Here is a 15191-nt window from a genome sequence, read left to right as displayed (position 1 = left end):
GCGGGTATGGGTTTTGTTGTCATCCCTACATCCGTCCATGCCGTCATCAACAGAGCATTGAGACCACACTTGCTTACGTACCTGGAACAACTAGAAGTTCTGCCACCATGGCTAAAACCAAACTGCTGTGACATTTTTTATGAAGACGGCGAAAAGTTTGGAATTGGCTTTTTTAGTTGATCGTCCAACACTGCATATAGACTCAATATTTTCGCGAAACAAACCCTTTTCATTATTGATAATAAGTAATGTGTTGGAGGCCAGTGGCAGCTATGTCATTTGAAGTATGATTGCTATGTCATTTGAAGTATGATAAACTCCAATGTTGGACTCACTCCTTTACATAGTGGTTATCTTCAGCATTCTGAATAAATTAAGAAACAAATTACGGTAATTTACTAGACTGGCGAGTCTATATAGTCTAATCTATGAAAAACAATGACTTGGTAAACAAGATACTCTGAATGAGCTCCATGAGAAAATGAACATCTTTGGTATAAAGTTCAGCAGATAGATTCTTGACCGCTTGGTGAAGATCTTCAATCAAAGGGTTTTATTCTTTGCCACCAATAGAGAACTTTTTTCTTCTTATTTCTTAAATAAATTTTTTCGGTTTATTTTACTTTACAATTTTTCTCTATTTTCAAAAATAATAATAATTATAATTCTATTATTTGAAATTGTAAATATTTTTATTTTATTTTTTATAAATTAAAAGACTAAGAATAAAAGTTAAGGATGAAAATATGCTTAGCCAATATGTTAAATAATCGTAGTTTATAGATTAATTTATTTTTCGACTTTGGAAAGAATGTCCCCTCTCATTTGTATATTCATTAAACTCGGCAGCCATTGCCATTATATAAGCTAAACCTCTCCTGAAAGATCTTTCCTACACTTACAGGAAGGTCAAAAGGGATGTTCAATGATATATTGAAGATAATTAAGTGTTAGGTTGGTTTTTTGGGGACAAAATTGATTTTGTCGAACAAAAATCCATAAATGACTAACAACCACAATTAGTGGATTAACTTAAGAACCAAGCAAATTCACAGTTTGCTACCTATAATCCGTAAATGACTCTGACAATTATATAATAATACAACATTGTAGAATTAAGAGTTGAAGTCAAACTTATAAGAAAATAAACAGAATCATAGCAAAATGAAGAAAAATGTACATAGATTTTACATGGTTTCTTCAATGTGACCTACATCCACACGACAATGAGAGGGTTTCTAGCAAAATGAGGAAGAATGGGCGTAGATTTTACATGGTTTCTTAATTGTGACCTACATCCACATAGACAAGGAGAGGGTTTCTTACTTATTTCAGAAAAATAGATAGAGAGCCGCGATGATACTGTGAGCAACCCTAGTACCCTTATGGTTCAGAATTACAAGGAGTGTATAAAGATGGGTCGATTCACATTGTTCTCTTTAATATTGAGATCCAAAATATTGGGTAAGGTTTCTATTTGAGTCTGTCGGTACATTAATGTGATTCCACGCAAAAAGGCTAACAACCACAATCATAATTAGCTCTCTATAATGCATAAGTGACTCGGATAATTATATCTAAAGTATCAAACACAACATTCCAGACTTAGTTGAAGTCAAACTGTTATAACAAAATAAGAGAATAAACCGAATAATAGTAGAATGAACAATGAAGCTAAAATTTGTTCCCTTATGTTTCTTGTCATATGCAGGCTAATTTCATCCATCGGATACACTTGGGCATAACTTTAATGATTGAAAAGCAGAACTACTTAATATTAAGGGTCATAGATGTATGCCTTCAACATGCTTACATGGCTAACAATATCAAACTCAACCAAATTGATACACATCATTCCAATAATCTTACCTTCATTGTTGAAAACAGGCCCTCCAGAATATCCCTGGGTAGCACTCATGCCGCAACATTGTATCACAGGAACACCCGGGTTTAAATTTTCATTTTCTCCATACTATTTTCTTCAATCGAATTTTGTTTTGCATAAAAAAAAACCTTATTAACCAAGTTTCCTAATTTTAGATATCTTGTCGTTTCATCTTCAAGTCAGGTTTATGGAAAATACTTTTCTCTACTACAACAAGAAGGAGCAACAACATCATTAGTGCTTATACCCAACACATCCAATGAAGAACGACCATAAATACCAGTGTGGGTTACCGATATAGAATAATGCCTGAGAAAGTAATATGCTTCCGTCTTCAACAAATTCAGCACTAGCAAACTTATCTGCTGCATTTCGTAGCACCAATAAAGTTGTCCCAGCAAGGATTCCTACGCAGTATCCTTGCGTTGAAACTAGTTTTGTGGTTAAAATTGCAGACTTTGATTATTTTATCATCATGTAACACATGAGCACATGTCAATATGATCAAGACATTCGGCAGAAGCTGATTCTTAGTAAGTGTGTCCTTATCAACCCTCACAGCAAATCCTGAACCTACCAGAAAGAAGAATTAAGAGAAATGAAAAAAATTATTGTCTCAAAAAATATTTCAATTCACTTGATCAAGATATAATAGGACATATACAAAAATAATCTCTTAAAATATCTTTGGTAAACATATAAAAACAGATGATATACCTCCAAGAAACTGTAAATCGTTTTTCCATCACATCAACCTATTACATCGTTGGACCGTAGCCCAACAAAATCAACGGAAGAGCCTGAAATTACCTGTTCACAATTAAAACAAATATTCAATAAGAAATGAAACCTGTATTGAGACAAATATTCAAACAAATCCAAAACAATCATAAAAACAAAATGTTTTTTAAGTAGCTAATTAAGCTAAATGAGAGTTGTACCATATACCTTCTCAATCACAACCCCATTGCAAATACTCGGAAACTTTTGAATGATTTTCTCTATGATAGATAAATAAGTTGCATAAAGATTTGTTGCCTCAAATCCCAGAGAAGGTCGCCGAAATTCCCTGTTGTGAATCATGAAACAAAATTCAAATAAATGCCCAAAAATTCAAATAAAAATGTCCAACCAAAGTGAAATAGAGAAAGGGCTAATTCATGATTTACAAGTAAAACAAATACCCATATGTTTTGTAATTCTCCCAGCAATGGAGAGCTACATTTATTCGCGCATAGGAGAGTCGGACAACATTTCAGAAAATGAAGAGAAATTACTTTTGCGATATTGTAAATCCCCGTGAAGAGCTCCTTACAGTCAAGATTGCAACGGGCAAGTCTGGAAAAGAACAAACAAGAGTTAATAGCAAGGGAACTATGCCAAAATAAAGTAATAAATTACCCAAAGATGACATATTTTAAGCTACAATAAAAACAACTCTATCTATGAAACTAACATGAATTCACCAGAAGCAATCATGAGGACTAAGATTCAAAGACTTATCCTTCTCCTCGTCTAGATTAATACTGATGAAATTGTTTAATTCTCTTAACTCTGCAGCATCGTGGGATGAGTTATAGTGAAAATCAAACGTACATAGTTCTCCCTGTATGATTCCCCATTGCACGGGTGTATCATAACCTAAAAAGAAGAAGAATTAAACACCGTTGTGATTTTCACTATACAGTGTGTAGCAACCGAATACTTATTGAAAGTTAATAAGAACCCATCCCAATAGCTCATAACAATCCAAACTTTAAACATATCAAAATTTTAGATCCAACAAATATGACCTTAGACACAAAAAAGCAACTTAAACAACATAAGCATATCTATACCTTGGAGTTTAGAATAGTCAATAATATTGATTAAGACCTCGATCTCTTAATTTTTTTATAGTTTACTAACATCTTGAAATGAAACTGATGTATAATAAAAACAATCTTATTCACAGCTCTTAAAACAATCATATATATATATATATATATATATATATATATATATATATATATATATATATATATATATATATATATATATATTCTTCAGCTTGGTCGCTTTATTGCTAAGACTTCGTCTACAAATTTTACAGAGTTGTAAATTATTTTTATTGTTCTTTCACAATACATAACCATGTAATTTTTTTTAGAATTTATCAATATCTAAATTTAATGATATACATAATTATTTATTACCTATTTACCAATTTCGCCCATGCCCAAAACTGCTCCACAAACTTGTCGCAGAATCTCAATGGTCAATGAACACTTCTCCTCATAGTCACTGCTTGATCGGTGATGTATTATCTGTCTTGTTACAAGACTCTCCATACTTGAAGAGTGAGGTATACCTCCTACAACACCAAAAATAGCAAAGTATATTTACATGATTCTAAACATGGAAATAAAAGAAAACATGCATGGAAATAAGTGCTGACATAGAGAAGAAAGAAAAAAATGATGCTTGAAAGCAAGAGTTCAAAGAGTGTGAAATGTATCCTATCGGAGAGAGTCGGATGCCCTTTCTCAATCACTTTTAGAGATGAAAAAAACACCCTTAGCTTCACTGAGTTTCTAGTAGTATGGATATGCGTTTACTCTGCTTTGAAGTGCTCGTAAGAAAACCTAAAAGAGAAAAACCACAGGACTAAAAACCGACCAAAATTGGGACTTAAATCTAACCATGTTAAGCAATTGTAGAGCAATTCATGTAGGAATCAAACTCTATCTAAGGCCAAGCAACAAAAATATATGCATCCATGTGTATTCAAGAGCTAAATCGAAATTAACTCTTAAAATTGCAATGCAATAAATAGCTAGCCATATATTGAATATATTCCAGAGCAAGTCAAACAAAACCTAAGTTCAAGAGTTCTTCCCCTGATTATCTATACAAAAATAATAAAACACACCAAAAAAAAAAAAAGAATAGATAAAAGAAGTGGAGTAAAAGAAAACAAATTGACCTAGACCAAGGTATGATGTCAAGTCCAATTCACTACCAACAAAATATATTCTCAAATTTTTATTAATTGATAATAACATAAAACAAAAACAAATAATAAACAATAATAGAAAAACAAAATAAAATAAAAATTGTTTAATTCTCTTAACTCTGCAGCATCGTGGGATGAGTTATAGTGAAAATCAAACGTACATAGTTCTCCCTGTATGATTCCCCATTGCACGGGTGTATCATAACCTAAAAAGAAGAAGAATTAAACACCGTTGTGATTTTCACTATACAGTGTGTAGCAACCGAATACTTATTGAAAGTTAATAAGAACCCATCCCGATAGCTCATAACAATCCAAACTTTAAACATATCAAAATTTTAGATCCAACAAATATGACCTTAGACACAAAAAAGCAACTTAAACAACATAAGCATATCTATACCTTGGAGTTTAGAATAGTCAATAATATTGATTAAGACCTCGATCTCTTAATTTTTTTATAGTTTACTAACATCTTGAAATGAAACTGATGTATAATAAAAACAATCTTATTCACAGCTCTTAAAACAATCATATATATATATATATATATATATATATATATATATATATATATATATATATATATATATATATATATATATATATATATATATATATATATATATATATATATATATATATATATATATATATATATATATATATATATATATATATATATATATATATATTCTTCAGCTTGGTCGCTTTATTGCTAAGACTTCGTCTACAAATTTTACAGAGTTGTAAATTATTTTTATTGTTCTTTCACAATACATAACCATGTAATTTTTTTTAGAATTTATCAATATCTAAATTTAATGATATACATAATTATTTATTACCTATTTACCAATTTCGCCCATGCACAAAACTGCTCCACAAACTTGTCGCAGAATCTCAATGGTCAATGAACACTTCTCCTCATAGTCACTGCTTGATCGGTGATGTATTATCTGTCTTGTTACAAGACTCTCCATACTTGAAGAGTGAGGTATACCTCCTACAACACCAAAAATAGCAAAGTATATTTACATGATTCTAAACATGGAAATAAAAGAAAACATGCATGGAAATAAGTGCTGACATAGAGAAGAAAGAAAAAAATGATGCTTGAAAGCAAGAGTTCAAAGAGTGTGAAATGTTACCTATCGAAGAGAGTCGGATGCCCTTTCTCAATCACTTTTAGAGATGAAAAAAACACCTTTAGCTTCACTGAGTTTCTAGTAGTATGGATATGCGTTTACTCTGCTTTGAAGTGCTCGTAAGAAAACCTAAAAGAGAAAAACCACAGGACTAAAAAGCGACCAAAATTGGGACTTAAATCTAACCATGTTAAGCAATTGTAGAGCAATTCATGTAGGAATCAAACTCTATCTAAGGCCAAGCAACAAAAATATATGCATCCATGTGTATTCAAGAGCTAAATCGAAATTAACTCTTAAAATTGCAATGCAATAAATAGCTAGCCATATATTGAATATATTCCTGAGCAAGTCAAACAAAACCTAAGTTCAAGAGTTCTTCCCCTGATTATCTATACAAAAATAATAAAACACACCAAAAAAAAAAAAGAATAGATAAAAGAAGTGGAGTAAAAGAAAACAAATTGACCTAGACCAAGGTATGATGTCAAGTCCAATTCACTACCAACAAAATATATTCTCAAATTTTTATTAATTGATAATAACATAAAACAAAAACAAATAATAAACAATAATAGAAAAACAAAATAAAATAGTGGCAACATGGGGAGGGTCACTCCATACGCTTCCTGAGCCATCTTCATTGTTCATGGAAATTTTCAAAAACAAAAAAATTTAACTTATTCCAACCATTCTGACTAATAATACATGGTCAAGTGGAAAGCAAATTATTATTAAAAAAATAAAACACTAAAACAAGTAAAAAAAAAATAGCAGACGAAACAAAAGCAACTAGCTTATCCTTATGTATCAATTTCTTTTCATCTTTTCCTTTTGAAACACCGAAAGTAAATTAAGAAGGAAAGAGCAAGTTCCAAATACTCTTCTCTCATGTCAAAACCGAAGAAAAAAGAATAATAATACTCCAGTCTAGGTTTCAAACACCAACATAAAAACTCAAGTTTAGCAAAAGAAAGTTACCGTCAACGTCGAAAATCGGATCGGTAAGAGATATGTGGATCGGAACTGTGTCTCAAGAGCGGTGAAATGGAGAGGGATTGTTGTGAGCTACTGTGATGGTGATTGGTGAGTACGGTTATGAATGAGTTTCGGATGAACTGAAGGTGGTGATTGTTGAGTTTGTGCTGGTGGTTGTTGGCCGCGAGTTGAGAAGAGTTGGATCGGAAATGAAGTTTGTTTGTTTGGTTAAAGGTAAAGTTGGAGCTACGGTTTCTTCACTTTCTTGTGCATATTTTGGAGGTGGTATTTTTCCGTTACGGTGGTTATTCACTGAGGGTGTGTTCAAAATGAAGAGTGACGGCCTACTTCTATTTGGTTCCCCCAACGGTAGCATTGCTACTTATAGTCATACTTTAGGGCTTAACATCACACTTGTTTTAATTTCTTTTTATTAATTCTTTTCTATTCTAGATAAATTAACACCACAAAAGGTACTGCAAAATAATTTTATATTGTCATACATTGGAACTAGTAGAAGACCTGTGCGTCCGCACGGGTAAGTTCATTCGTGTCTTAGATCATTCGATTAGTCTTGGTTGTTGTTGATATATAATTGTTATTATAAAATAGGTTAAATATGTTTTTGATCCCAATAAATATCTCAACTTTCATTTTTAGTCTCTAATAAAAAAATAATATATTTTAATCCCTATAAAAATTTTATGCATACATTTTTAGTCCTTACTATTTTCTAAAAATTTGAAAACGGTTTAATTATTCCTAAATCTTTAAATTTTTTAATAATTTTTTCATACATATTTAAAATATAATAAAACATTTTTTTACCAAATTTTAGAATATTTTAATATAAGAAGAATTAAATATAAATTTTTTCATACTTGTTAAAAATTGATCAAATACCAAGTTTAGTAGCTATGAGATTATGCATATCTCTTTAATTATTTTTCATCTCAACTACAACTAACCAATATAACTAAGCAAAAATTTCAATATTAAAATAAAAATAAAAAACAAATCTCTTTGAGCTTGCGGCAGTTTCAATATTAAAAAATTACAAATTATAAGTGGATCTTTTTACTATTAGATCGTTATATGAATGTATACATGGTATTGAATATCAACATAATGTAACGTTCACATAATAGAATGACAATAAAATGGTAAATGGTTGTAACATAGTATAATCTATTTGACATTTTAATTTAGATATAAGCATGTCATTTGGGCCAACAGTGTGTAATTACACGTGAATTTGGAGTGCTAAGGGAACTAAAAATTACTAAGTGTTTGTGACAGAAAACAAAAACATATTATTCAAGCTACCTAGGAAACATTCATAGAGATTTAGTTGGAGGGTAAAATTCAGAGTATAACCAGCTTCAGTTTGTAGCATGCAGAGAAATTCCCGTGTTAGGTATGTATCTGTAGGGGTGCTCGCGGTGCGGTTTGGGCGGTTTTAACGGAAAAAATCATCCGAACCGCAAGAGAAAATGTAGTGCGGTTTGGTTTGGTTCGGTTGGCTTTTAAAAAAAATCCGAACCAAACCAAACCAAACTAATGCGGTTTGGTTCGGTTCGGTTTTTTACAAACATTTTATTGAGCCATACATACACATATAGGTGAATAGTACCGTCCGTACATGAACAGTGTCGTCCGTACATACACCAATACGGTGTAGGTGTACACTTTAGTGTACACATAGCATTGCTGTAAAATAAGGCTTGGAGTAATTTAATTTGTACCATGGTTTTTACATGATGTGTTAAATTTAATTTGTACCATGGTTTTTACATGATGTGTTAATTTAATTCGACAGTTTTTGTAGTGTATTGACAGGTTCAGTTTCTGCACAAATGTAAGCTATGGCCAACCTATATGTACTTGTGTTTACAGGGTTTGAAAGGTCAGCATTTCTCTTACACCTTTAAGACAAAAACAAAACCCGACTGAACAAATATATGCAGTATATTAACATGTAGGTGTATGATTGGCAGAAAATGAACAGTGATTTAATCAATATGGGGATAAGACAAGTGGTAAGTATGAGACAACTGGTCTGAATATATAATTAGAATACTTCAAACTCTATATTTTAAGTGTAGAAAAATTGGTTTGAAATGGACAGCCATGGCAATGTGATGTAGTAAATATTCAAATGTTGTATTTGATTTATAAAGATTCATACCGAGGTGTTCTGAATGTTGCAAAGTAATGTTTAAAATATGAAAAAGGGCGTGCAATGAGTTTCGAATCAAATCTAAAGTCAATACTTTGTATAGTATGTGTTTTGTGGCATGTAATTTGATGCAGATTCATTATATCTCATTGTGCTAAGAGTTATAAACTGCATGATCTTAAAGAATAACAATTAGCAATTGGAAAGGCTACTTAACATGTTAAAATGAACTCTTATGTAATGTATTTGTAATGATCTGCATCATTCAGAAGTACCATAACTATTATGGTGTAGTTTAATATGAAGTCGTTATGTTAATCAATGTTAGTTTAGTCCAATGCAGCTGTCACTTGAAACAAAAAAGTTGAAACAATTATGGCATGAATATAAGTTAAAATTTAACAACCTGAAACAATGATATTGGAATGTGGACTCATATGTAACGACGACTTCTCTTTTTTAAATGGATTTACATTTATAAAATTATTCGAATCCCTTAATTTTACAGTGACGTGGAATAAATAAGAACAAACTGTTATTCAGGCTAAGTTATAGTGGAAATCGAATGCACATAATTCTCCCTGGTATGATTCCCCGTCGCACGGATCGCACACAGAGCCGGTGGAGAGGGTGTGCAAGCAGACCCCTTGCACAGGGCCTCTCATTTAGTGGGGCCTCACATTTTCAACTCTTTAATCATTCATTAATAATAAGAATACCTCTTAATATCAATAATTTTCCAATTTTCCAATACTGGGTAATTCATTAAGTGTAAGATTATATAGCAGCTTTTATTTTATTTATTTATTGATGCAAAAGTGACACTATTTCTACTTTAAATACATTCTCTATGTACATATTAATTCTGAATTCTAACATTAATTTGATTTTCCTTCTATTCATTATCTTTTATATTTTATTTGTCAGTTTCTATAAATTAAATCTTCTTTAAATTGTTTATTATATTATTTTTTTTATGAAATTGTTTAAAATATTAATACTTATTTTGACCAAAAAACTATATTTGTTGTGTTTTTGGATCTTTTCATTTGTTTGATTGATGAATTCACTTAAAAAAAAGTATGAGTTGTTCAAATACATAGAAGATTGTATTTATTTGATATTGTATTTCTTAAATTATTAACAAGATTCTTTTTTATTATTTATAAGGGAATTTTTATGTTATTTATCATTAAATTAAATAATATTAAATTTTTGAGTTTTTTATAAGAGTTTAATTTTAATATTGAACAGGGCCTCTATATAGTTTAAGACGACCCTGATTGCACATGCGTATGATAACCTACATCAAACTCCATTGTGATTATTATCAAGTTATTATGATTTATTTTTGTAGATAAATATATCATTATTTGCATGGCAAGGGCCTAAAAGATAGAAACAAATGAATTATACAAATGTAAAGGCTTAAACATACGGTTGTAATACTTAGAAAAAAACATGTTTGAAGTGGGGCAAAACCTTAAGATTCTCAACTAAAACATCTTCCATCATGTTTGATTTTCTAGAATGACGACGAATGAGATTGGCGGGCGTCAAAACAATATAACCATTACTACCATCATTTTCAATGATGACTCTAGAACATTGAGTCAATCCCTATATTGACACACCAAAATAATAATATGAGTATTGATTAATAGAATAAAACGAACAAATAAAATGAATTACAGAGTTGAATACCAGTATAAGATACAAGTGCAACAACAAAAGAAGAAATCTTCATAGCAACTTCTTTTGAGTGTATATCGGAAAATACATTATCAGTTTCAAATTCAAACTTTGGTACACTCAAAAGAACAAAGTTTTTTCAGTTTGGTTGAACAAAGTATTATTACCATTTGTTGTTCTGTGAGTGTACCAAACTGAAAAAACTTTGTTGTTATGAGTGTACCAAAGTTTGAATTCGAAGCTGATAATGGGTTTTCGGATATACACTCAAAGGAAGCTACTCTGAAGATTTCTTATTCTGTTGTTGCAATTATATCTTATACTAGTATTCAACTCTAGAATTCATTTTTTTGTTTTATTTTAACAATTAATACTCATGTTAGTATTTTGATGTTTGAATATAAGGATTTAATGTTGACTCAATGTTCTGGAGTCATCATTGAAAAGAATGGTAGTAATAGTTATATTGTTTTGATGTCCGTCAATCTCATTCGCCACCATTCTAGAAAATAACACATAATGAAAGATCTTTTGGCTGAGAGTCTTAAGGTTCTGCATCACTTCAAACATGTTTTTTTTTAATATTACATTTATATGCCTATGTCTTTACATTTATATAATTTTTTTAATTTTTTGTCCTTGACATTGAAATATTGATATATTTATCTACAAAAATAAATCATAATAATTTGATGATAATACAATGGAGTTTGATTTTTCTTTGTGGGTTATCATACGCCCGTGCGACGGGGAATCATACCAGAGAGGACTATGTGCATTAGAGTTTTACTATAATTTAGACTGTATTAGCTTTCGTTCGTATTCATCCCACGTCACTCCAAAGTTAAGGGATTTGAATGATTTTATAAATGTTAATCCATCTAAAAAAGAGAAGTTGTCGTTACATCCGAGTCCATACTCGAATAACATTGTTCCAGGTGATCCATTGATTGCCATGGGACATTATTTTATACCGGCGTATGATCTCATGAGTTCCCCTATCGAATTGATGTTACTTTAATAGACATATTTGTTCTCTTTGTTGATTAAAATTTATTATATTTAGATAATTTGTTACTTTATTTTGGCATAGTTTCCTTGTTATTAATTTGTTTTTTATTCCTTTTCAGTCTTGCTCGCTACAATCATGATTGTAAAGAGCTTTTTCATGGGGACTAATATCACAAATAATTTCTATCCACTTCAATTTTGGCATAATTTCCTTATTTATTTTATTTTTGCTTTACTTGTTAATATGTATTTCTTTTTCATCTATGTACTATTTTTCTGAAGTATTTGTCTGCATTAATGATGGTTGTCTGATTATTTTTTATTTTGATAGCTCATCCATTGTATCTTTATTTATTCCTTATTGTTCGACTCTTTTTGACTTTGGTAGCTTATATCTTGGATCTTTATTTGATTTGGTTGTAGTGCGGTGAGGATGGTGTTGTAATTAATATATCAGGGAAGTTATTGGCATAACAATCTACTATGGAGACAGTTTTCCTACGCCCTTCCTGCCAATAACACAGTTCTCCGATGCTAGGAGAATTACAAAACACATGGTTATATCTTCAGTTTTTGTTTCAGTTCTTTAGTAGTGCAATTTTATATGACATGTGGATACTTATTTTGACGATGTGCAACTTTATATAACACATGGATGCTTATTTTGACAATTAAACTCGTATACCGACATTAAGTATTTGCTATTCTAAAAATTTAAACATATTCATTGAATTTCATTTTTATTGTTTACCAGCAGTGTCATCAAACATTTTCTCCCTCCATTTTTGTTTTTTTTCCTAAACCCTTTTTCCACTTCAGTTTTGTTGGACATTTTTTAACATTCAGTCTTATTTTATCATGAAAGTAAACTTACAAGTCAAATGTTCATCTTTTGACATGACACAAATTTTATTTAATGATTCACAACAGAGAACATCGATAATCTTCTTTGGGATTCGAGGCCACAAACCTTTATGCAGCTTTTATACATGTCATAGAAAAAATTATTCATAAGATTTTAAGTATTTGCAACGGAGTTATAATTGAGAAGCTATACTGTATCGTCTAGTAATATGGAGTAATTTTTTCATATTCATGCACATACTACTTACCTAAATATGACATTTCTTGCTGTTTATATCAATCCTCCTTTAGCTTAGCTGCATAAAAAACCATTTTGTTTTTATGTTTGTTTTGAATTTAATTGAATATATTTCTCATCGCAGTTTTCATTTCTTAATGGATATTTGTCTCATTTGCACATCTTCATATAATTTAAAGGTATTTAATTATGAGTAGGTAATTCCAAGCTCTTTTGTTGATCTTGCTGGGCTACGGACTAACTATGTAATAGTTCGGTGTGGCAGAAAAATGGTTCACAGTTTCTTGGAGGTAAATTATCTCATACGACACTCCCATAAAGCAAAAGTTGACCACACTCTGTTGGATGGACCTTCTAACTCTTTTATGTTTTGTTTAAGTTTGTAACTATTTTAAGACATATGATATTTTTAACCACTTTATTCTTACTTGTTTGTGTGTGTGTTTTTTTTTCTTTTCAATTTTTGTACATAAGCATTGTGATTTTCTTAACTACTTTATTCTCCATTGTTTGTTTGTGTTTGTCTTAATTTTTGGACTTATTTTTGAAAAAGAAGGTTGGAGATAAATCAACACTATCAGCCGTCTGTGTTGTTGAAAATAACTTCATACATGTCAATATGGTGGTCAATGAAGTTCCTGTCGAAAATTTTAATCGATAAATATTGTCTCTATACAATATTGTATTTTAATAGTTTAAAATCATTTTTTTATTGGTACCTATGTTATTTGTTTTACTTTAATAGTTGGCCACAGAGTGTGAAGGAGATGATGGGTGGGATTTTGAGTTGAATACTTTGAAAATAAAGAGAAAATGATGGTTGGGCTTGGCATGTTGTGATTTGTAGTTGATGAGTTCGAAAATCCATTTATATATTAATTGACACAGATACTAGACATGCAGACATTTCTAATCTTTTTGCAAGATTAATTGAAAACTTTAAATATAATTATTATTAATGCATTTTAAATACATTTTAGTGTGGCGGAAAATCGGTTCACAGTTTCTTGGAGGTATATCATCTCGTACGACACTCCATAAAGCAAAAGTTGACCACCCTTTGCCGGGTAGTCCTTGTTACTCTTTTATGTTTTTATTTTGTTACTATTATAAGCAATATATATTCTTAACCACTTTATTCTTCCTTACTTATGTGTTTTTTTTTAATTTTTGTAAATATTTTCGAAAACGAAAGTTGGAGATAAAATGTCACTATCCGCCGTCCGTGTTGCTAAAAATGACCTCGTACATGTCAATATGGTGGTCAATGAAGTTGCTATCAAAAATTTTAATCGATAAATATTATATCCATACAATATTGTATTTTAATAGTTTAAATCATATTTTCTATAAGTACTTATTTTATTTGTTATGATTAATTTTAATTAAAAGAGACATTTTGTCATCTTTAAGAAGGATGTTTCTACTAATCACCACCCACAAGTATGAGAAGATGAATCTTTGCATCATTATGAAGTAATACTTCAATTTGAATATAAAATTAACAACTATTCCACTAGCTCCCTCAAGTGGAAAAAAATCAACATCATTTTAATCATCACTATGGAGATAGGAAAATTACATCTCTTTTATAGTGATGACTCATGTCTAATCTCTTTGAAAAAACTTTTAAAAGAAAAGCCAAAGTGGCAAGAAGTTTTGAATGAGTTTTTGTATTTTTTAGTCTTATGAAAAGAGTTTGAGATGCTTAATGTGTTTTGAGTTTTGAAGCATTTAATAAAGAATTTCAAAGATATTGGTTTGGACCCAATGCAAGCTGATGGAGGAAGTCATTCATACTGGCCTCAGAAATTTAACAGGCTGCAAAAGGAGATTATTGAACTCTGGGATGCTTGTAATGTTTCATTGGTTCACGGAACTTACTTTTTCCTTTTCTTCAAATAGGATCCCTTAGATTCTATTTATTTGGAGGTAGAGCACAGAAGAAGACTATCATATCTTCTGGAAAGTTAGAGGCTTTAATATCCGGTGGTTCTTAGATCGAGATTTCTTCGCACAAGAACTTGCATTGTTTAGCAATATGTAATAAAACTCATATGCCTTTTGTGAGATATTGGATCGAACTCTAGTATTGTCGAAGGGTAGCTTCTTGGTTCGACAGTTCGACAGAGTTAAGCATGAAGTCGAAGGATTGTTCACATGCTGGTGTCGAAGTGTGCATGCTGTAGTCGAAGATGGGT

The 15191-nt window shown here is 30.7% G+C and overlaps 1 long non-coding RNA gene across 1 annotated transcript; it reads right to left on the bottom strand.

Annotated features, from left to right (window-relative positions):
* Positions 1-1609: 1609 nt before the first annotated feature.
* Positions 1610-7345, bottom strand: LOC131612915 (uncharacterized). Its single transcript, XR_009287499.1, has 8 exons — positions 7010-7345; positions 6032-6157; positions 5729-5886; positions 4081-4238; positions 3070-3223; positions 2834-2954; positions 2603-2695; positions 1610-2458 (listed from the first exon to the last, which is right to left on the bottom strand). It is a non-coding gene; the product is annotated as an uncharacterized LOC131612915 (long non-coding RNA).
* Between the last annotated feature and the right edge of the window lie 7846 nt (positions 7346-15191).

Source organism: Vicia villosa, linkage group LG6, assembly GCF_029867415.1.
Source record: "Vicia villosa cultivar HV-30 ecotype Madison, WI linkage group LG6, Vvil1.0, whole genome shotgun sequence".
NCBI classification, from domain to species: Eukaryota; Viridiplantae; Streptophyta; class Magnoliopsida; order Fabales; family Fabaceae; genus Vicia; species Vicia villosa.
This window is presented reverse-complemented; position numbering and strand designations above follow the sequence as displayed.